At 43.4% G+C, this 24,601-nt stretch overlaps 1 protein-coding gene and 1 non-coding gene across 2 annotated transcripts in view; one reads left to right on the top strand and one right to left on the bottom strand.

Annotated features, from left to right (window-relative positions):
- The window catches only part of LOC126146468 (uncharacterized), a 198,981-nt gene that overhangs the window by 134,974 nt on the left and 39,406 nt on the right, over positions 1-24,601 (top strand). The window lies entirely within an intron of this gene.
- Trnat-ugu (transfer RNA threonine (anticodon UGU)) lies at positions 23,555-23,629 on the bottom strand. Its single transcript has one exon. It is a non-coding gene; the product is annotated as a tRNA-Thr (tRNA).

The following is a 24,601-nucleotide window of genomic DNA, read 5'->3' as shown; positions in this document are numbered from 1 at the left end:
GACAACAAACCGAAACAACCTAGGGCTCGCACAAGCTGGTCTGACGACATGATCGAGAAAGTGGAGAGAATTGTTTTGGGGGATCGCCGAATGACTGTTGAACAGATCGCCTCCAGAGTTGGCATTTCTGTGGGTTCTGTGCACACAATCCTGCATGACGACCTGAAAATGCGAAAAGTGTCATCCAAGTGGGTGCCACGAATGCTGACGGACGACCACACGGCTGCCTGTATGGCATGTTGCCAAGCAATGTTGACGCACAATGACAGCATGAATGGGACTTTCTTTTCGTAGGTTGTGACAACGGATGAGACGTGGATGCCATTTTTCAAAAAGCGCCAGTCAGCTCAATGGAAGCACACAGATTCAACGTCACCAAAAAATTTCGGGTAACCGCCAGTGCTGAAAAAATGATGGTGTCCATGTTCTGGGACAGCGAGAGCGTAATCCTTACCCATTGCGTTCCAAAGGGCACTACGGTAACAGGTGCATCCTACGAAAATGTTTTGAAGAACAAATTCCTTCCTGCACTGCAACAAAAACGTTCGGGAAGGGCTGCGCGTGTGCTGTTTCACCAAGACAACGCACCCGCACATCGAGCTAACGTTACGCAACAGTTTCTCGTGATGACAACTTTGAAGTGATTCCTCATGCTCCCTACTCACCTGACCTGGCTCCTAGTGACTTTTGGCTTTTTCCAACAATGAAAGACACTCTCCGTGGCCGCACATTCACCAGCCGTGCTGCTATTGCCTCAGCGATTTCCCAGTGGTCAAAAGAGACTCCTAAAGAAGCCTTCGCCGCTGCCATGGAATCATGGCGTCAGCGTTGTGAAAAATGTGTTTGTCTGCAGGGTGATTACGTTGAGAAGTAACGCCAGTTTCATCGATTTCGGGTGAGTAGTTAATTAGAAAAATTTGGAGGCCTTAGAACTTGAATGCACCTCGTACGTCGTCAGACGTTGAGCGGTGACTGAAGGACACCGAGATACCGCGTATTCGTGAGAGACAGCATTATCAACACCTGGCAGAGTTTGAAAGAGGCCTCACTGAGAGGGTCGCTGTTTGGTTGACTGCTCGAAGTATGCAGTATCCAGATTATATGGGTATTCAGAGGTGGCAGCGGCCCTCTGTTGGCCTGCATGGGAACTTGATGGTGGGCACACTCGACGTCAAGGTTTCGCTGACTAAAGAAAACAGATCGTAACGCCTTCACATCTACGCCTCACATCTGAGAGCTCCCTGCAACACAGTGCGTCACTCCGCAGCACTGCAGCCCGACAGCGGAATTATTGCCCCGTGTGTAGGCTGCTGTTAACACCGCAACACACACAGCTGTGTTTGGAGTGATGTCGGAGCGGAAATCACGGACTGGTGGTGAATGTCGTCGCACTGTGGCCAGTGATGAATCCCAGCTCATCGCCTTAGTACTACCCCCAGACGACAATTTTCGGTGGGTATGGTGGCGATGTCCGCCCTCGTGGTCTCGCGGTAGCCGTCTGGCTTCCCGAGCACGGGGTCCCGGGTTCGATTCCCGGTGGGGTCAGGGATTTTTCTGCCTCGAGATGACTGGGTGTTGTTGTGTCGTCTTCATCATCATCATTCATCCCCATTACGGTCGGAGGAAGGCAACGGCAAATCACCTCCAATGGGACCTTGCCTAGGAAGGCGGTGCGGGTCTCCCGCATCGTTCCCCTACGCTCTGTAAAGAAGCGTGGGACTTCATTTCCATTTCATGGTGGCGATCTGAGGAGCGGTCCCTTTGTCCTAATGTTCTGGAGTTGTGCAGAGATGTCACCCCGGTGTCATGGTGTGGCAGCCATGGCGTATGACTGAAAGTCAGGTAACTGCTGACGTCACAGTGGTACGTCACGGTTGTCTTTCGTTCTCACGTGTTACCTCCCAGGTGACAGAATTCTGGTGGCATTTTTCAACGGAACAGTGCTCGTGCACATATGGTAAGTAACTCTACGAATTTCTGCCTGATGTTGAGGTACTTCCTTGGTCAACAAGAGTCTCGAACTGTCAGGGGGCTATCTCTGACGCCAGTTGCGACCCAGTGTCAGAATGGAGGATATCAAGGACCAGATACGACAGATGTGCGCCATATTGCCTCTGGAGAGGACAGAAGGTCTTAAGACATAACTTGCTACCAAATCAGCGCGTGCATCAATGTCAGACGCAGTGCAAAGAAGTCCCGATAAGTTGGCTCCTATTGATAAGTTCTTTGTAAATTTCACTCGATACAGAAATCAATGCAGAAAACATCACATCTCCTCCCAACCCAGAAAGCTACATTTCTGTTTCCTCCTCCCATTCCGGGTGTTCCACATTTTTTTTTTTCCTTTGTCAAGCCGTGTAGATGTAGATGAAACGGATATGATTAGTTGTAGTCTCAGATCTTCACAGTGGTGTAGTTGTCTATGACGAAATCGTATTCAGCAAAAATTGCGTACCGGTCTCTTCATCTCCAAGTAACTTCTGCAGCCTATGTCCATATTAAACTGCTTGGTGTCCCTCTACAGTTTTTACATGACACACTTCCCACCACTACGACACTAAAGATTGTTTCATGCATCAGGATGCGTCGTATCAACCGATCCCTTCTTGTAGTCAAATCGTGTCATAACTTTCCTTTTTCCCCAATTCGAATCAGACTTCCTCATTAGTTAGTCGATCTACGCATATAATTTTCAGTATTTTTAGTTAGTCGATATATACATATAATTCTCAATATTATTCTGTAGCACAACATTTGAAATACTTCTGTTTTTGTCTATTTTGTATCATCCAGACGCAGAGATGGGCAACTAGCTCTTAAAGTAGATAAATGTGAAGTTGTGCACTTAGTGAGTACAAGATTGATGAGTCCCAACTAGAATCAGCCATGTTATACGGATATTAGAAGGTAATAAAATTTAATGATATGAAGGTGCAGTAATAGGTAACGCAATTTTCAGACTACAATTCATTTATCGCATAAGTCACTGGTCAGCGCGACGGGATGCCAAGGAAATGGGCTCGGGTTCGATTCTCGGGTGGGTCGGAGACTTTCTCCGCCTAGGGACTGGGTGTGGTGTTGTCTTCATCATCTAATCCCCGTCGACGCGCAAGTCACCGAAGTGGTTTCAAGTAAAAAGAGTTTTACCAGGCGGTCGGTCTACCCGACGGGAGGCCCTAGCCACACGACATTTCATTTCATTACACGAAACCGCATGTTGCCTTGAAAAAAATTGCATGTAAAATATTTGCACAGTTCGTACATGAATACAGCTCAAGTGAAGGGAGTTGATCAGGAGACATCGAGCGTAGAGAAAGGAAGGATAGCGCGAATTGTCACAGACTTGTTTGACTGGCTGGGTAGGGTAGCAGACATGTAAAAACGTTCTGGCAGGTTAAAAAAGTGTGCCGGGCCGGGTTTCGAACCCAGAAAGTTTTCCATTCGTGGACGAATGCTCTGCCAACTGAGATACAGCCACGATTCATGACCCATCCTCACAGCTTTACCGGTAAAAGAGAGTTATCAGCAGAAGTCAAGCTGTGAATGAATGGGGGTCGTGAATCGCATCTAGATGTCTGATATATGGGCAGAGCATTTGCCCGTGAATGGCAATGGTTCCAGACTCGTAACACAGCCTGTCACACAGTTTTAATCTGCTAGGTAGCCTCAAATCAGCATAGCCTCCACTGCGGAGTAGAAAGTCCTTCTCGCCGTTATTAAATCTTAACTGGCAGACACTGAAAGACAGACGCCATACGTATAGCGTGGAACTGCTTCGAAAATTTGAAAAAGCGCCTTTCAGGGCAACACTTACGAATATGAAACCTCGGCTAAAAACAGTGGTAAGGAGTAAGTTTGATGTTTTGAAATACTCCACAGTAAAGGTTTATGGTTCAAATGGCTCTGAGGACTATGGGACTCAACTGTTGAGGTCATCAGTCCCCTAGAACTTAGACCTACTTAAACCTAACTAATCTAAGGAGAGCACACACATCCATGCCCGAGGCAGGATTCGAACCTGCGACCTGCGACTGTAGCGCCTAGAACCGCTCGGCCATCCCGGCTGGCATTAAAGGTTTAGTAATACTTCATAAATAAGATATTTCAAGTACATGTACTATGATTTTTTATTTGCTTAAGTCTTAGTTTGTAAATATAAATTTATCTACATAAAGAACATGTTCTTAAAATACTAATTTCTACCCAAAATTTTATTCCCAAAATATTCGCCAAAGGGTACTTAACATCGTTTACTTGCAAAATTAGTGCACTTAACATAGGGCAGCACTGACTTACCACTGTTTACTTGCTGGGGGAATAATGTTTTACTGCAAAATCTGTCAAAAATACAAATTTAAAATTTCCGAATTGTTTCTGCGGTTGATACTAAAATCTTCATTAACCATATTTGGAATAATAAAACATAACAACCTCAAAGATTATTCTATGATTCAGCACATTACAAAATTAATTTTAGCAAGCACCTTACTAACTCGTGTAAGTAATGTTAATGTTGACCCTTCACATTTCTACTACCACTCTGTCGCGTGTATTCACGTAAACTATGTTAAGGCGCACAACTTAACATTGTTTATATTTATCTAATGAGCAACAATTCTTGGAGCACATTTACGTCCAATAACATATTTAGGATCTTTTTGTCTGAGTCCTAATTATCCACGTTATCCTCAGATTCGCACAAAACGTCACTGAAAATTTTCCTGGCACGAGCATCGCTTGAATGAATGCTGCGAGGAGGTGGCAACCTTCAGATCTTTCTCCTCACATTTTATCCTACTTGCATATTGAATCTGGGTGCGAGATTTTCTTTCTTCATTTAATGTTCGATTTAGTTGTTACTTGTCGACTTTTGTCTGGTGTTGCACGGTGATTACATGAGTGTTTAGGGGGTACCTTGCTACGTAGTTACGGACCTCTGTGTACTTAACATTTCATTCTTGTTGGAGTCTTTTCCATAAAAGACGTTTGGTCTTGACCAGGAGCGCTGGAGGGGAAACAGACGGAACTTTCGCACCTTCTGGTAAAGCTACCGGTCAGTTAGACAGCAGGGTCCTACGTTAGCGAACAGCACAGACAGTCGGGCGAGCTTTTCAGGGATTATCCCGCTGGCTCAGCCTCCGCGTACAATGAGCGACGGAACAGGAGACGTGTTCTCAGTAGCAGAACGGGAAACCACTGGGGGAAGAGGGTGGGAACTCTGCTTGTTAGTAAACTTTGTGTGGCATTTTCAGCTGTACGTTTGCCACTGTACTGCTGTGTGTGGTCTCCAGACACGTAACCTCATGCAAAATATATAAAATATATAGCGTCCGCAAGTTTCCAAACTTTTCAGTTCCGATGGCAATGCTGTGCGTAGCCCAACAAAATTAGCAAAAGTTTCTGACAAGTCTGGATGTGGGAATGGGGTGACACTTGTTTCCGTTTTCCATGTAGTCGGTATCTCATTTACGGACACATCTTTAATTTTGTTGTGGACGCCAATGAACGGACTTGCAGATCCCTGACTTGAATAGCACTTAGGCCCTTTCTGGGACTGATTAGAAAAGATTATGCCAGATGCCTTTCCGAGGAAGGCTATCAAAGTTGAGAGAGGCATTCAATTCAAACTTCTACTTCGTTATTCTACTCTGGACTCGGCACTCTTACGTGTTTTTCATTGACTTCGGCCTTCAGCCAAGTCTTCCAAGTTTCACTTTTAACTGTGAAGAGTATTAAGGAGTATCGCAGTTGGCATGGGCTCAGCCCAGCAACAGATTAGCAGCGGCTGTCGCACCACGGCTTGGCCGCAGCCTCTTCGACGGCACTCTTGGTTAAGACAACGTTTACACTGTGCTCTCCCGGATTCAAAATCTGCTATATATTGAGGGAAGTGTAGTCCATCGCTGGTTTCTATTTTTAGTCTTCCTAATCTGGCCTACCCACTTCATGCACTAGTATGCAAGTTGTTCTGCAGTCTAAATCTTCTTTCAAAAAGGGATTTTTTTTCCATAACCACTCATGTTTTCTTTTGTTATCGTGTTAACTCATTCGAGCTCACCCGCCTGGCGATGTTTCCTTCTGATTCTTCCTTCACTCACTGATCTTTTGTGCGCCCTGTTCGAATACATACCTTTTTTGAGTAATTTTATAGTTGTGCAGTCACGGTTGAATGTGTAATTCGTGTCCTTTATGTGTCTGGACACCATCTCAACTGTAATTGTCCAGCATTCTACCCTCATAACCATTCACTTTCCCATCATTGCTGTAGTTTAAATACCTAACTTCATTCTCAAATTGTTTTATAAACTCAACGATTATGTGTCGTGTGTAATTTTGCATATTATTTGAATAAATCTTATTTTACCAGATCGAATGCTACCATTCAGCAACAACTGAAGTAAATTATTTAACTGAAATGTCCAGGTCCTCCAACCACAAGGGATACGTGAGACCCCTGACGAGTTCAGGAACTTATCAAATAATATTTTGGTATGAGCGTGGGAGTTGGTTTTTTCAAGCATCCTGTTAGCTTCATGTTGGTAATCTATTATTTTACATGATCTGGGGTGATAGATTCAACGTCAATCTAATCCGCACACACGCAAAGCACCTGATGAGAAAGACATCATGATCACAGAACACCCGGCTTCTGGGACTACTACTTGCAGTTGTGTTTTTGGCACTTACAACATGTACACATACTAATGAAGTTGCAGTTGGGGAGAATTTGGGACAGAGTTGCCTTATTCTCAGTTTACTGCGCAAATGCCAGCCATGTGAAACGTCCCCTTAAAAAAATTATGAATTACTGTGCTGGTAAACCCCTTACGTTATTTGATTTTCAAACAGCTGGGCAAAACTGAACGTACTCAGACATTTCGCTGTTTACCTATTCTGATCAACACTAAACTGACACACAATATCTTTAGCGCAACGCAATCTGACTTTCAGTAATCCCTACAAAAGAATGGCCCTGACTAACATTAACCTATACCTTTCACAAATCACTTAGCTCACAAAAATCTTCGTTACTCGAACTACTGCAATACAGCGAGCGCCACTACTGCCAGCTAAATAAAAGATTCTAACTACTGAAGGCACTAACTACTGATAAGCATAGTTAGCAAATGAAAGATTTTGATAAAGAACAAACAATGTATTTACCTTAACAGTGTTCAAAAGTCATAATATATATATATCAGTTGATGACATCCAGTCTTACAAATTTACTGTCTCTGATGGACACACGTCCAGATCATCCGCTCTCAAAACTCCGCCATCTCTCTTCCCACATCCACCACTGCTGGCGGCTCACCTCCAATTGCGCAACGCTACGCGCTGTTCGCAGCCAAGCGATAGAGCAGTGTTACCCTCTGAGATAAATTTCGTTATGTTGACCGTGTTGTACCTAACGGAGGTGGCTTATCGGAAGTGAGAGTCAAAATTACGTAAATATTTAAACAGTAACAAACAACATTGTTCAAAGAATAAAGAAAACGGTCGCTAGCCTAATTAGGCAAGAAAATGATTGACATTCTTGTTCAAGAACTGAAACTAAGTATCAGTAACTTTAACGGACAAACACAACCTATACTTTTCCACACGCGAGTGCAATGAACTCTGGCACCTGAATACAGTATGTTCGCGTTAAGGTTGGAGCTACCAGATCAGAACAAACTATTTGCGTAATTATAACCTTATAATACTACACACTATTACTTTCAGGGCTTATTCAAACTGAATGGTCTTTATAATATTACTATTAATATTCACTGTAGAATCATGAATTGGACATAGGTTCAGTATTACTTTTCAAACATTTTCCTAGCTGACAAAATTGTAAATGTAGTTCACTGCAAAATTACGAACTGGTCACAGATTAAGTCTCTCTCAGGTAAATAGTTTTCTATTTAGAATGAAAGTTAAGTGGAATTCACTAGCAGATTGCTTCTCACTGTCTTTTGAATAAAAAAGTTACTGCTTTCATAGATAGTTGTCTTTCAATTAATTGTTATGTAGCATGACCACAATAGACAAACTATGGATCCTGTTACAACATTAATATGGACTTTTAATACACAAGAGGAACCCAATATTGTATAGAATTTGACTTGAATAGCAAGAGCAAATAAAACTTTCTGTAATTAAGTAACTTTGGCATTTGAACTACTTTCAATGGAGGGGGCCCTTAATCTTGGCCACTGTAGCAGTGCACACTAAACACACTTTCAATACACTAAAGAAACAAGTACTTAGCAAGCATGAACATATAAATCTCAACAGGTGCAGTTCTGAACTTTTACTACAGTGAAATACAAATGTAAGATATTTGTGAGATCCTTTCAACGAACAATATTAAATTTAGCACACTCTATTGCCATATTAATTTTAATATGCTTTCAATAAAGGACACTCGGTAATCACTTTCGTTCAAACGGAGAGGAACGTGAGAGGTGTTATGACAAGGAAAAAATCAAGGTACGTTCGTAAATTCAGTTATAAATTACCTTATATTTTAGCACGATAACACATCCAATGAGCTGATCCTTCACTGTACATTACTATTTGCAGGTAGAATTGCTGGACTCTGTCATTTCTTGGTGGCGATGATAGATATCACTTCCAGAGTAGTTCCAGCTCTTTATCCATCCATCGGAGGCATTGGACAGCACCACGTAAAGCGTCTCTCAGCACCAGCACAATACACAACTTTTACATGAGCAGTTGACAGTTCGGTCGCTCGTCCCCGACTGACTCTCAGTTCCACCTTTTCCACCTAGGCCAACCACAACTTGGGCGCGCTACAGTTCCGTTCCCGAGGGGAACCACAACACCATTTACATTCCAAATAACTAAGAACCCTAAGTGAAGGTCAGCAGTTTACATAACAGCAAACAAACATTTTAAATAAAACAGAACATGTGCATATATTGGTAGTTCTACACAAAATTATTTAAATAAAATTATTTAATTTTAAAGATAACCAAAGAGATTATATAAGGAAGACAAAACATATAATTTGCTCATATTGTACATATTACAAGGATTGCACTTCCTACACACTAAAAGACATCAAAGTTTTTAACAGAAAAGAATAAACACCCTCATGCTATCTATTCAATCCAACAACATTTACAGAAACTCGACGATATAACACTAAATAAAAAAAAGAAAAATAAATCAGTGCAGCATTAAAGCTGTTGTTATTGTTGTTGACGTCTTCAGTCCTGAGACTGGTTTGATGCAGCTCTCAATGCTACTCTATCCTGTGCAAGCTTCTTCATCTCCCAGTACCTACTGCAACCTACATCCTTCTGAATCTGTTTAGTGTATTCATCTCTTGGCCTCCCTCGACAATTTTTACCCTCCACGCTGCCCTCCAATACTAAATTGGTGATCCCTTGATGCCTCAGAACAAGTCCTACCAACCGATCCCTTCTTCTAGTCAAGTTGTGCCACAAGTTTCTCTTCTCCCCAATCCTATTCAATAACTCCTCATTAGTTATATGATCTACCCACCTAATCTTCAGCATTCTTCTGTAGCACCACATTTCGAAAGCTTCTATTCTCTTCTTGTCCAAACTAGTTATCATCCATGTTTCACTTCCATACATGTCTACACTCCTTACAAATACTTTCAGAAATGACTTCCTGAGACTTAAATCTATACTCGATGTTAACAAATTTCTCTTCTTCAGAAATGCTTTCCTTGCCATTGCCAGTCTACATTTTATATCCTCTCTACTTCGACCATCAACAGTTATTTTGCTCCACAAATAGCAAAACTCCTTTACTACTTTAAGTGTCTCATTTCCTAATCTAATTCCCTCAGCATCACCCGACTTAATTCGGGTACATTCCATTATACTCGTTTTGCTTTTGTTGATGGTCAGCTTATATCCTCCTTTCATGACACTGTCCATTCCGTTCAACTGCTCCTCCAAGTCCTTTGCTGTCTCTGACAGAATTGCAATGTCATCGGCGAACCTCAAAGTTTTTATTTCTTCTCCATGGATTTTAATACCTACTCCGAATTTTTTTTTGTTTCCTTCACTGCTTGCTCAATATACAGATTGAATAACATCGGGGATAGGCTACAACCCTGTCTCACTCCCTTCCCAACCACTGCTTCCCTTTCATACCCCTCGAGTCTTATAACTGCCATCTGCTTTCTGTACAAATTGTAAATAGCCTTTCGCTCCCTGTATTTTACCCCTGCCACCTTCACAATTTGAAAGAGAGTATTCCAGTCAACATTGCCAAAAGCTTTCTCTAAATCTACAAACGCTAGAAACGTAGATTTGCCTTTACTTAATCTAGCTTCTAAGATAGCATTAAAGCTATGGTGCTACAAACAGTTAAAAAGAGATCGAAGAATTACTTCAAGAAATCTCGTAGTTACAATGCAGTGTTTGCCATGTGTCAGCTCTAAGATCTCAATTTCACTTTACGATAGATGACCTTTCTTTTTATCATGCATCAGGTTCACTGACTTAGTTGGTCGAATTTCGACCACAGGCCGTACTAGTGTTCATAAATGTAGATCTAAAGCGCGGGAGGCGATAACCACCGCTGAGGTGTAAACTGTAACTTTGTTGCGCCTCTTGAACAAAATCAGGAGGATCACGGTTTAAAAGTGTTGAAGTTTCGCCTTCCCGGCGGGGCCTGCTTTAAGCTAAGCTGACACGCCGGAGCGCCGCAGGCTAGAGAGGCGCGCTTTTGTTTTCCCGCCGCCGTCACAAAGCAAAGTGCGAGTAACGAGCTCACCCACGCCCGGGTTGGACGCCACGCCGCCGAGGAACCCGATTCTTTAATGAAGGCCGGCGACATCAAACGCCTGTCCTGTCCTGTCCTGTCCCGGTCTCCCCCCCCCCCGCCCCCGCAACGCTATCACGGCCTGCACTCGCGCCGCCCTTCCGCCTTCTACCCCTGTATTTTTGCAACCCCCCCTTCTCCACAGCCGCCAGCCCGCAATAATTGGCGGGAGTCCTCGTGCTCTCGCAGGGTGCTGAGCTGGGCTATGGTGCGCCACGGTGTGTTGCATGGGGCGCTGGCGCCGCCGCAACCAGAGCGCCTAACTGCCCTTTGATCGCGCACCAGAATTACGTTACGACTTTCAAGCCGACGTGGCGCCGCAGCCCACCGGCTCTCGCCATCTCTCTCTCTCTCTCTCTCTCTCTCTCTCCCTCTCTCTCCCTCCCTCCCTCCCCCTCACACACACACACACACACACACACACACACACACACACACACACACTCAATCACCCACGCACTCAAGGACAAGCATGCCTGTGCAGACCACCACGGCGACCTGGTGGATGCGTCAACAAACAGCTGTCGCAAAGTGTTGGTGCAATGCAAGCCGTGCCTTCTCGAATTTAACCACTCTGGTAACAAACGACGCTGTAACGGTACTTTGACTACCGCGCCGCCGCCAGTACAAAGATACGATTTACGATCGCGCATGCAGAAGAGCGCTGCGCCAGCGATAGATTTTTTATAAGTAATTTTGATTTTTTTGTTTTTTTTTTGTTTTAACAACTAGTTGATTACTCTCTTGTCTTCATACGTTCAAGACGTGTATTTTTCGGCGCTGTGTTAAATAAGCTTTTATGTGGAAATTAACACTATATTACGAAACTAAGTTACTTCAGTAGTGATTCGCAATGCTTATCACCAAATTTATAAATTAATCCTAACAGTGACAACTTCAAGAAATTTTCATCAAACGGAGAACAAGAGGACTAGTGAACAATGAAAAAAAGGACATACTACAATAAAATTAAGTATTCCAGACGCAGCCACGAAGACTATATTGTAATAAATACTACGCTTCTAACAGAATTATAAGGTAAATTTCAACTTATTTCTGATGATATTTCCTTACAGTCGCTTTTGTAGTGTTCCCGACCCGGTCTGTCATGCACGGTCAAATTACAGCACTATTTCAATCAGTAATACGAAGTCCGCCTTCTCTGTAACTTATTCCATCAAAATTCAAAATCCAATCAGATTTTCTGTTTTATATTTCCACGGCAGAATCCCGAGGAAAGGAAACACTACAACGCACAACGGGTTTCATTTTTATCTTTGCTTGTGACATAATCTCGTAGTCTGCTATCGATTATTGACCTCAAAACCATGATTTTTTTGTTTGTTTTTGGTCATAAATATCCCAAGTTATTTAGAGGGGTAATATTGGGAGTATTTCGATGTAATAACGTAGAAACATACATTACAGCTGTTAGACGTAATAGTTCGCATTCTGTTTTCATAAATGATACATTCGAGAAACAAAAATAAATTTACATTTGGATCATATTGGCCGCAGTGGGACTGACTGCTAAAAACCATGAAGTAAATTTTAGTATCATATTGGAGTTTTCATTTCAGTTCCCGTCCTTGCAAAAAAATTAATGAATTTAGGATAGATCCACCTTTTTGCAAATACACAGACTTTTGTTTCGATTTATCACCGAAACATTTTTCACCGCAATTTTGTCGTCCTAAGTGGGCTTTTTCTTTCATTTTCCTCAAATACATACATACAGATTATGTTTAGGTTACAGCATCTGACACATCAGATTTTGTTTTTATTTAAATTATATATGGACTTTACCTTTCATTTTACATTGTATGTGTACATTTTATTTTACATTGTAATGGTCCTGTAGCTGCCAACCAAAATCATTACGTACTAATTTAGACCAATGGCTTATTTTGGTAGGTAGCCATAGGACACATACAATGTAAAATAGAAAGTAAAGTGCATACATAATTAGAATAACAACAAAGTCCAATGTATCATATTCCCTAACCTAAACATAATTTATACATATATACTCCAGGAAAATATAAGGAAAAAACCACTGAGGATGCCACAGTTGTGTTTGTACGATAAAATAGAACAATAATTTGTGTACTTGCAAACAGGCTGACCCATCCTTAATTCTTTATTATAAATTTTATTACCTTGCAACAGAAGCTCTCCTTCGCAGGAGAGTTTCTGTGAAGTTTGAAAGGTAGGAGACGAGATACTGGCAGACGTAAAACTGTGAAGACAGGGCGTGAGTCGTGCTTGGGTAGCTCATATGGTAGAGCACTTGCCCGCGAGAGGCAAAGGTCCCGAGTTCGAGTATCAGTCCGGCACACAGTTCTAATCTGCCAGAAAGTTTCAACTTTCCTTTTACTTATTTAAACCACGCCACTAGAAGGACACAGGACCCAAATCTCCAGCGCACTCTGCATCACATCTCTTGAATTGGTGGGGTGATGCACGACCATGAATAGACTTTTGGAAGTAGCCAACAGGCAGTTCAGTGTAATTTAACATTGAGGTAGGTCGCGTGGACGAAAATACATGTAATTTTGTGATTGTCTACCAAAGTTAGGTTCGTTAATTGACTGAAAGCTGTTGTTGTTCTGTTTGTCAACTGCTTTTTATAATAAGTAAAATTATATGATGACGTGTTCTGAATTATTCCTTGGTATATGGAACATGGTGCCAGCACAAGTGAACCCTAGGACCAAACTAATTGACTGGACTGTAGCCAGTGTAATTCATTATCGTTCTTTGTCGAAATCCACAGAAAATGAATTTGTGGTGTAATAGTATGGGGACTAAGAACATTAGTGATCATTAACCTCAAGTGTTAGGAGACGACACATGCTCCACGGAAAGGGTTGCATTAACAGATTCTTAATAATGTAAGTGTAGCTTTACCCATTTCTATGATTACAAACCGAAGTAAGTGTTTAGACATTTGGTCTAAAGGTATGTTGACATAGCCAAAAATTGGATATTGTCAACAATGTAACCGGGACTGTTGTTTGGCACACGAACTGTAGCCAAATGTTTGCAACATTTTACCGGCCACTGTGGGTCGGAAATGTTGTGTCACCGTATTTCCGAGTCAGAAATGTTTACGCGGTCTACAGCGTGGCCGCCAAATGTACACTCCTGGAAATTGAAATAAGAACACCGTGAATTCATTGTCCCAGGAAGGGGAAACTTTATTGACACATTCCTGGGGTCAGATACATCACATGATCACACTGACAAAACCACAGGCACATAGACACAGGCAACAGAGCATGCACAATGTCGGCACTAGTACAGTGTATATCCACCTTTCGCAGCAATGCAGGCTGCTATTCTCCCATGGAGACGATCGTAGAGATGCTGGATGTAGTCCTGTGGAACGGCTTGCCATGCCATTTCCACCTGGCGCCTCAGTTGGACCAGCGTTCGTGCTGGACGTGCAGACCGCGTGAGACGACGCTTCATCCAGTCCCAAACATGCTCAATGGGGGACAGATCCGGAGACCTTGCTGGCCAGGGTAGTTGACTTACACCTTCTAGAGCACGTTGGGTGGCACGGGATACATGCGGAGTGCATTGTCCTGTTGGAACAGCAAGTTCCCTTGCCGGTCTAGGAATGGTAGAACGATGGGTTCGATGACGGTTTGGATGTACCGTGCACTATTCAGTGTCCCCTCGACGATCACCAGTGGTGTACGGCCAGTGTAGGAGATCGCTCCCCACACCATGATGCCGGGTGTTGGCCCTGTCTGCCTCGGTCGTATGCAGTCCTGATTGTGGCGCTCACCTGCACGGCGCCAAACACGCATACGACCATCATTGGCACCAAGACAGAAGCGACTCTCATCGCTGAAGACGACACGTCTCCATTCGTCCCTCCATTCACGCCTGTCGCGACACCACTGGAGGCGGGCTGCACGATGTTGGGGCGTGAGCGGAAGACGGCCTAACGGTGTGCGGGACCGTAGCCCAGCTTCATGGAGACGGTTGCGAATGGTCCTCGCCGATACCCCAGGAGCAACAGTGTCCCTAATTTGCTGGGAAGTGGCGGTGCGGTTCCCTACGGCACTGCGTAGGATCCTACGGTCTTGGCGTGCATCCGTGCGTCGCTGCGGTCCTGTCCCAGGTCGACGGGCACGTGCACCTTCCGCCGACCACTGGCGACAACATCGATGTACTGTGGAGACCTCACGCCCCACGTGTTGAGCAATTCGGCGGTACGTCCACCCGGCCTCCCGCATGCCCACTATACGCACTCGCTCAAAGTCCGTCAACTGCACATACGGTTCACGTCCACGCTGTCGCGGCATGCTACCAGTGTTAAAGACTGCGATGGAGCTCCGTATGCCACGGCAAACTGGCTGACACTGACGGCGGCGGTGCACAAATGCTGCGCAGCTAGCGCCATTCGACGGCCAACACCGCGGTTCCTGGTGTGTCCGCTGTGCCGTGCGTGTGATCATTGCTTGTACAGCCCTCTCGCAGTGTCCGGAGCAAGTATGGTGGGTCTGACACACCGGTGTCAATGTGTTCTTTCTTCCATTTCCAGGAGTGTATAAAAGCGAGCTGCGTTTCAACAGGAAGAACGTCAGCAATAAAGACGGAATCGGGCTTTGCAGATGTGTTCTTGTTTGGGTAAGCAAACTGCTGTCAAATCTTTAACTCCTGGGCTGATGCTGACTCCTTCCTTTTCCAGAATGCTGAAACAAGATTTCGAATATACTTACATTGTTCATAAGCTATACGCTCGAGACCTGTTAAGACCAGTACCAATATAAAATGCAATATATCAGTCACCCTTCGGTGTTTGGCTACTTATGATTCATGCAAGAGTCTGAAAGTATACTTCTCAGCGAAATTCGTCATGGTGCCAGGCGTTTGAAATCTATAGCGTAAGAACTGAAAAAGTTCATGAAAGTAGTACGAAACAACGCCAATATAATAAATATTTTATTGTGATTCACCAATGCAATGACAGAATATAATTTTGTAACGGTTAATATTAATGCGAGCCACCACAGCTGTACCGATATACATTTATTGCGTCAGGATAGATGATGGAACTCGTTTGTTAAAAAATTGTCTGATTGCCGATTTATGCAAGTATCATGGCTTAAGAGATGTAGTTTTCAAGAACGGGACCTACAACTACTGAAGAGAATCGTTCAACGTGACAGAAGTGCAACGCATCAACAAATTGCTGCAGATTTCGATACTGGTCCATCAACAAAAGACAGCGTGCCAACCATTCAACGAAACATCATCGATATGGGCTTTCAAAGCCGAATGTCCACTCGGGCACCCTTGATGATTGGACGACACAAAGCTTTACGTTTGGCCTGGGACCGTCGACACCGATATTGCACTGTTGATGAATGGAAACAAGTCTCGTTTGAAATCACATCGGGCAGATGGACATATCTGGGTATGTGAGTCCATGGACCCTGCACATCAGCAGGAGACTTTTCAAACTGGTGGAGGCTCTGTAATGGTGTGGGGCGCATGCAGTTGGATTGATATGGGACCCCTGATACGACTCCGACAGGTGATACCTACGTAAGCATCCTGCCTGATCAACTGCATCCATTCATGTCCATTGTGCATTCTGACGGACTTGGGAAATTCCAGCAGGACAATCTGACACCCCACAGGTCCAGAATTGCTACAGAGTGGCTCCAGGAACACTATTATGAGTTTAAACACTTCGGCTGGCCACCAGACTCCTCACACATGAACATTAGTGAGCATATCTGGCATGCCTTGCAACGTGCTGTTCAGAACAGATCTACATCCCCTAGTACTCTTACGGATTTATGGACAGCCCTGCAGGATTCATGGTGTCAGTTCCCTTGAGTACTACTTCAGACATTAGTCGAGTCCATGTCACGTCGTGTTGCGGCACTTCTGCGTGCTCACGCAGGCCCTACACGATATTAGGCAGATGTACCAGTTTCTTTTTTTCCAGGGGCAGATGTGGACTCTGACCACAATCTATTGGTTATGACCTGTAGATTAAAACTGAATAAACTGCAAAAAGGTGGGAATTTAAGGAGATGGGACCTGGATAAACTGAAAGAACCAGAGGTTGTGCAGAGTTTCAGGGAGAGCATAAGGGAACAATTGACAGGAATGGGGGAATGAAATACAGTAGAAGAAGAATGGGTAACTTTGAGGGATGAAGTAGTGAAGGCAGCAGAGGATCAAGTAGGTAAAAAGAGGGCTAGTAGAAATTCTTGGGTAACAGAAGATATATTGAATTTAATTGGCGAAAGGAGGAAATATAAAAATGCAGTAAATGAAGCAGGCAAAAAGGAATACAAACGTCTCAAAAATGAGATCGACAGGAAGTGCAAAATGGCTAAGCAGGGATGGCTAGAGAACAAATGTAAGGATGTAGAGGCTTATTTCACGAGGGGTAAGATAGATACTGCCTACAGGAAAATTAAAGAGACCGTTGGAGAAAAGAGAACCACTTGTATGAATATCAAGAGCTCAGACGGAAACCCAGTTCTAAGCAAAGAAGGGAAAGCAGAAAGGTGGAAGAAGCATATAGAAAGTCTATACAAGGGCGATGTACTTGAGGACAATATTATGGAAATGGAAGAGCATGTAGATGAAGATGAAATGGGAGATACGATACTGCGTGAAGAGTCTGACAGAGCACTGAAAGACCTGAGTCGAAACAAGGCCGCGGGAGTAGACAACATTCCATTAGAACTACTGAAGGCCTTGGGAGAGCCAGTCCTGACAAAACTCTACCATCTGGTGAGCAAGATGTATGAGACGGGCGAAATTCCCTCAGACTTCAAGAAGAATATAATAATTCCAATCCCAAAGAACGCAGGTGTTGACAGATGTCAAAATTACCGAACTATCAGTTTAATAAGTCACGGCTGCAAAATACTAAGGCGAATTCTTTACAGACGAATGGAAAAACTAGTAGAAGCCTACCTCGGGGAAGATCAGTTTGGATTCCGTAGAAATATTGGAAGACGTGAGGCAATACTGACCTTACGACTTATCTTAGAAAAAAGATTAAGGAAAGGCAAACCTACGTTTCTAGCATTTGTAGACTTAGAGAAAGCTTTTGACAATGTTGACTGGAATACTCTCTTTCAAATTCTAAAGGTGGCAGGGGTAAAATACAGGGAGCGAAAGGTTATTTACAATTTGTACAGAAGCCAGATGGCAGTTATAAGAGTCGAAGGACATGAAAGGGAAGCAGCAGTTGGGAAGGGAGTGAGACAGGGTTGTAGCCTCTCCCCAATGTTATTCAATCTGTATATTGAGCAAGCAGTGAAGGAAACAAAAGAAAAATTCGGAGTAGGTATTAAAATCCATGGAGAAGAAATAAAAACTTTGAGGTTCGCCGATGACATTGTAATTCTGTCAGAGACAGCAAAGGACTTGGAGGAGCAGTTGAACGGAATGGACAGTGTCATGAAAGGAGGATATAAGCTGAACATCAACAAAAGCAAAACGAGGATAATGGAATGTAGTCGAATTAAGTCGGGTGATGCTGCGGGAATTAGATTAGGAAATGAGACACTTAAAGTAGTAAAGAAGTATTTCTATTTGGGGAGCAAAATAACTGATGATGGTCGAAGTAGAGAGGATATAAAATGTAGACTGGCAATGGCAAGGAAAGCGTTTCTGAAGAAGAGAAATTTGTTAACATCGAGTATAGATTTAAGTGTCAGGAAGTCATTTCTGAAAGTATTTGTATGGAGTGTAGACATGTATGGAAGTGAAACATGGACGATAATTAGTTTGGACAAGAAGAGAATAGAAGCTTTCGAAACGTGGTGCTACAGAAGAATGCTGAAGATTAGGTGGGTAGATCATATAACTAATGAGGAGATATTGAATAGGAATGGGGAGAAGAGAGGTTTGTGGCACAACTTGACTAGAAGAAGGTACCGGTTGGTAGGACAAGTTCTGAAGCATCAAGGGATCACAAATTTAGCATTGGAGGGCAGCGTGGAGGGTAAAAATCGTAGAGGGAGACCAAGAGTTGAATACACTAAGCAGATTCAGAAGGATGTGGGTTGCAGTAAGTACTGTTAGATAAAGAAACTTGCACAGGATAGGGTAGCATGGAGAGCTGCATCAAACCAGTCTCAAGACTGAAGACCACAACAACAACAACCAGTTTCTTAGCTCTTCAGTGCGCATATATATATGACTTTCTGTGTTCCATAGCTGTGGACTTGGCAGTACATATGACAGCCCAAAAAACTGTCATGACTAAATTTTGGATCAGCCACAATGTTACGCAGGAATCTTTACCGTAACGGGGTGTACAAATCAGCTCATAAAAATAAATAATATTTGTAATTGTGTATCTAGTTGAAGGATTAACTCCTTTTTGACAATTTGAGGATAAACCATCTAAAAAGTCGCAAGATAACTGCACCACGTAATTCGTAAGGAAGCAGACCTAGTAAAGTCATTTCGTGGTGTGGAGTCAAGAGCGGAAGGGCAATCTAAAGGTCGATAGCTGCAGTATAATGTATTCGTAGCTGAGAGGCATAGTCGGTGGTCTGCAACAAGGCTTGTTTAGTTCAAGCTTAAAGGATTTCTTCGTTAATTAATTAATTTGTTTAATCCGTAGAAATCACGAAATTAGCAGAACCAACAGTTATTATTAAGATACACTGACAGAAGAACATCGTAGCACCAAAAAATAACTAATATAGATTAATGAAATTTCTGGAACACATTTGTCTTGGTAAAGTATTTAAGTGATTACCATTGCAAGATCACAGGTTAATATAAGTGCGAGATTAGCCATTGCAAATGTGAAAAGCTGGTTCATTAATAACCAGTGTAACCGCCAGTATATTGAATTGAAGCGTGAAAACGTGCATACTTTGTTTTTTTTTCAGATTCTGGTTGTCAGTTTCTGGGATGGCGTTCTATGCATGTTGCACTTGGTCGGCCAGTACAGGGCCGGTCAAGGGTGTTTGTGAATGGCGATGAAGTTGCCGTCCGATGACGTCCCATATGTGCTCGATTGGAGACATATGTGGTGATCGAGCAGACCAAGGCAACATTTCGACACCCTGTACAGCATGTTGGGTTACAACAGCGAAAAATATTCCTGGAATGAAACTTCCTGGCAGATCAAAACTGCGTGCCCGACCGAGACTCGAACTCGGGACCTTTGCCTTTCGCGGGCAAGTGCTCTACCATCTGACCTACCGAAGCACACCTCACGGCCGGTACTCACAGCTTTACTTCTGCCAGTATCTCGTCTCCTACATTCCAAATTTTACAGAAGCTCTCCTGCGAACGTGGAGAACTAGCTCTCCTGAAAGACGGAATATTGCGGAGACATGGCTTAGCCACAGCCTGGGGGATGTTTCCAGAATGAGATTTTCACTCTGCAGCAGTGTGTGCGCTGATATGAAACTTCCTGGCAGATGGTTCGCAGGAGAGCTTCTGTAAAGTTTGGAAGGTAGGAGACGAGATACTGGCAGAAGTAAAGCTATGGGTACCGAACGTGAGTCGTGCTTCGGTAGCTCAGATGGTAGAGCACTTGCCCGCGAAAGGCAAAGGTCCCGATTTCGAGTCTCGGTCGGGCACGCGGTTTTAATCTGCCAGGAAGTTTCGTATCAGCGCACACTCCGCTGCAGAGTGAAAATCTCATTCTGGATTCCTGGAATGCTGTTCATGAATGGCAGCACAACAGGTCGACTCACAAGACTGACGTAGAAATTTGCAGTCAGATTGCGTGGTATAAACACGAGAGTGCTCCAGCTGTCACACGAAATCGCACGCCAGGCCGTAACCCCAGTCGTATTTCCAGTGTTGCAGTGCTATTGTAAATATAATACTGCCATTAATTTTGAAAAATTAAGCAAATACTATAACGAGAGTAAGCTTTTGTTAAGTGTGGTTTATCTGTTTAAAATAACCTCTTCGACGCAGCTGGAATAAATGTATTAAAACATATTTTGTAAATGATTATGTAATAGTTCAAGTACAACTGTAATTAATTACGTCAATTTTGTATGTATATGCTCTAATGCAATTGTAGATGGTTCATACTTAAGGTTTTTGTAAGCAGAAGTGTAAATTGAAAAGATGTAGGGATCAGAGGTAGAGCGGAACTCCGTTCTGTGGTGGAATGGAAAAAGTGGTGGGGCGCGCGAGTGAGATTTGGCGCGCAAGTGGCCCATACAGTCGGTAGCTGCCCTGCAAGTGGTGAACACGCATTACGTTGGCCAAGCACTAGAGGCCCTGAATTTATTTGCAAGACTGGGTTTTGGCCTCGGACGTGTTCTACATGATTGGCGCAGTATTGCAATAAATTAATAGCTCAGAAATTTGCAATTTTAACGTCGCCACCAAGAGCAAGATAGAGCTATGTACATCAAGAGCCGTACCTGCGCAATGTTACTATGCAGCACCGCCTCACGCCACCTTCGACATCAGTAACAGGCAAAGTACTTTATTTAGAAGTGTATCACAGTAAGAACCATCTTTCTTCATTCAGAGGAACATAAGTGTTAAATGTAGCTTGGTGTTTAACCGTGATTTTCCTATGTCATTTACCTCAGTAGGGTCCTTACCCAAACGAATTTATTCCGAGTATCCTGATGTTTATTGAAGCTTGAATAATAGTAAATTACTGGCAATAGTACTGTTTAGATAGTAAATTTTGAAAATCATTATTAAATAATAAAGTTTGCACGTATCAGTTTAAGGGGCACCGCTTTGCGTGACCATGAGAATAAGTTTTCAATAGCATTTCTGAAAGTAAAGCAACATAATTGTTTAACTGCAACAATCTTAACAGTAATTGTTTGTGTTGCTTCTCCATGTCAAAGAAAGCCAGACAAATATTGGTGTTAGCAAAACATTAACAAATAACAATACTAAAGAAATGAAATTTGGTCGTGTTAAATAATAGTTTCGGTCTATGAATGATAACTATAAGTTTAATATTTTTTTATATACTTGTTGAAACACATGTGTGCCTTCTTTAAATAATTACTGAAGTATAGTGACAAATTCCATAAGTAACAGAAAGTGGGATTAATAGTACTTACTGCCAAGTGATCGTAGTAAATGGAAATTAAGCGGTTGTGTTTAAATTACGTAGTAAGTGAAAGTAGTTATTTATTCAGTGTCGAAAATGGACTTCATCTTTTTGTGTAGACACTGTGCCCGATTTGGGTTGGCGCCCGTTTTATTAAGCGAAACAGTTTATTGTTATAACAGGCTTTGTCTGATAAAAGGTTTCCAAAAGTAATTATTCTCACTGCTTTTCCCACAAACTGGATGATTCGGAGAAAAATAGTTCGACACTTTACCATTAGGTTGAACACGGTTAAAATCTCTCTCCGAGAGTCGATAGTTTGGAGTGTTAGTGCTGCGTAAATTTGTGGTGGTGTTCCTGCCGCTACTTACCACACAGCTCCGTCCTTACAGTGGTAGAATTTAAACGTTCTGGTGCCGTACTGACGAGAACGCGAAAGTACCGTTGCACGCACGGCAGACCATAACTCCAGTCGTATGTCCAGTGTGTCCAGCACGCAGACAGGTTGGCTCCAGACAATCAACTGGCCTCCTAACCGACACATGGTCGTCACTGGCATCGAGGCAGAATCAGTTTTCCTCATAAAATACAACAGATCTCTTTCCTCCAATGACCTCTCGCTTGACACAACAGAAATCGCAAATGATGGTAATTTGGGACGTATGGATCGGACCTGTCCTTGAAATAACCAATTTTTTAACAGTTCATTTTGTCGCTGTTGCGCCTACTGCTGCTCAAATTGTTGCTGCAGGTGCGCCACGGCACGCCAGAGCCATCCGCAGAACACGACGGTCTTCCCTCTCGGTGCCCGCATCTCGTGGTCGTGCGGTAGCGTTCTCGCTTCCCACGCCCGGGTTCCCGGGTTCGATTCCCGGCGGGGTCAGGGATTTTCTCTGCCTCGTGATGGCTGGGTGTTGCGTGCTGTCCTTAGGTTAGTTAGGTTTAAGTAGTTCTAAGTTCTAGGGGACTGATGACCGTAGCAGTTAAGTCCCATAGTGCTCAGAGCCATTTGAACCATTTTCTTCCCTCTCGGTAGTGCCATGTGGTCGACCGGAGTCCGGTCTTCTTACGACTGTACATTCTCGGGACCACAGCTTCTAGCAATCATGTACAGTGGCTACTATCCTGCAAAGTCTTTCTGCGATAACGCGCAGACGCAACATCCAGCTTCTCGTATCTCCATAACCCGACGTCGTTCAAACTCAGCGAGATGCTGATAATGGTGTCTGTGTCGCCTTAAAGGCGTTCTTGACGAATATCACCACGTGTAGTCACAAAGATAACCAATGCTCACTACAGTTACACTGTGTATTTAAAACGAACCTGATTTCCGTCCACAAAGTGGCGCCACTAGCTTCATTCGTATGCGAATGGCGCAAAACGTTGAATGGACATTACGTATCAGATGTAGGCACACGCCTCCCGACTTACGTTTACGTCGCACAACTCCTTCTTAGTGTTATTTTTTTTCTGTCGGTGTATTTCCGGCCCTCAATAGATCACAGCATGTGGCTGTAACACCGAAAATGCAGGATGCATGGCAGCATGGCACATGCCACCTTTGTATAATTTTTTTCTGAATTGTATGTAAATATTTGTAATTTAAATGAAATGATAATTAAATTGACACCCTAGCTGCAAGCAGGCGTTGATACACTTCATTGGGGACATGTTGAAAATGTGTGCCCCGACCGGGACTCGAACCCGGGATCTCCTGCTTACATGGCAGACGCTCTATCCATTTGAGCCACCGCGGGCATAGAGGATAGTGCGTCTGCAGGGACTTATCCCTTGCACGCTCCCCGTGAGATCCACATTCCCAACATGTCCACAACACTACATTCGTAGTGCGCCTAATAGATGTTTGCCCATCATACTCATTACTCGTGGCAGATTAATCTACTTGTCCCGTACGAGTTCGGGCATAGCGTGTGCGTTCGCACAAGAAGGTCAAAGGCCGGGAACCCATATTTTTAACTATATATGACGGTAGTATCTGTTCCCGAAAGAACAGTTACCGTCGATGACCATGCAGCTTTGCTAGAAATGAAATGATAATTAAATTGACACCCTAGCTGCAAGCAGGCGTTGATACACTTCATTGGGGACGTGTTGAAAATGTGTGCCCCGACCGGGACTCGAACCCGGGATCTCCTCCTTACATGGCAGACGCTCTATCCATCTGAGCCACCGCGGGCACAGAGGATAGTGCGTCTGCAGGGACTTATCCCTTGCACGCCCCCCGTGAGATCCACATTCCCAACATGTCCACAACACTACATTCGTAGTGCGCCTAATAGATGTTTGCCCATCATACTCATTACTCGTGGCAGATTAATCTACCAAGCAGGAGATCCCGGGTTCGAGTCCCGGTCGGGGCATACATTTTCAACATGTCCCCAATGAAGTGTATCAACGCCTGCTTGCAGCTAGGGTGTCAATTTAATTATCATTTCATTTCTAGCAAAGCTGCATGGTCATCGACGGTAACTGTTCTTTCGGGAACAGATACTACCGTCATATATAGCGTAATTTAAATACTTTCTTTTAGTAAGTAAGTACATTGCTTCACTGTATGCGTAAATTTAGGGAGAAGTCTGTTGACGTTTCGTTGTATTTATCTGTGTCTTACTGTGAAACTTGTAACCTCTGGGAAAAAGCCAAAGGAATTGTTATTTGCATCGACTAGCCGCGATAATATCTGTGCTTGTGCGTTGTAAAATCTTTGGG

The sequence above is a fragment of the Schistocerca cancellata genome, chromosome 1, assembly GCF_023864275.1.
Source record: "Schistocerca cancellata isolate TAMUIC-IGC-003103 chromosome 1, iqSchCanc2.1, whole genome shotgun sequence".
Classification (NCBI taxonomy): domain Eukaryota; kingdom Metazoa; phylum Arthropoda; class Insecta; order Orthoptera; family Acrididae; genus Schistocerca; species Schistocerca cancellata.
The sequence above is the reverse complement of the archived record's forward strand: the minus strand, read 5'-3'. Positions and strand labels throughout refer to the sequence as shown.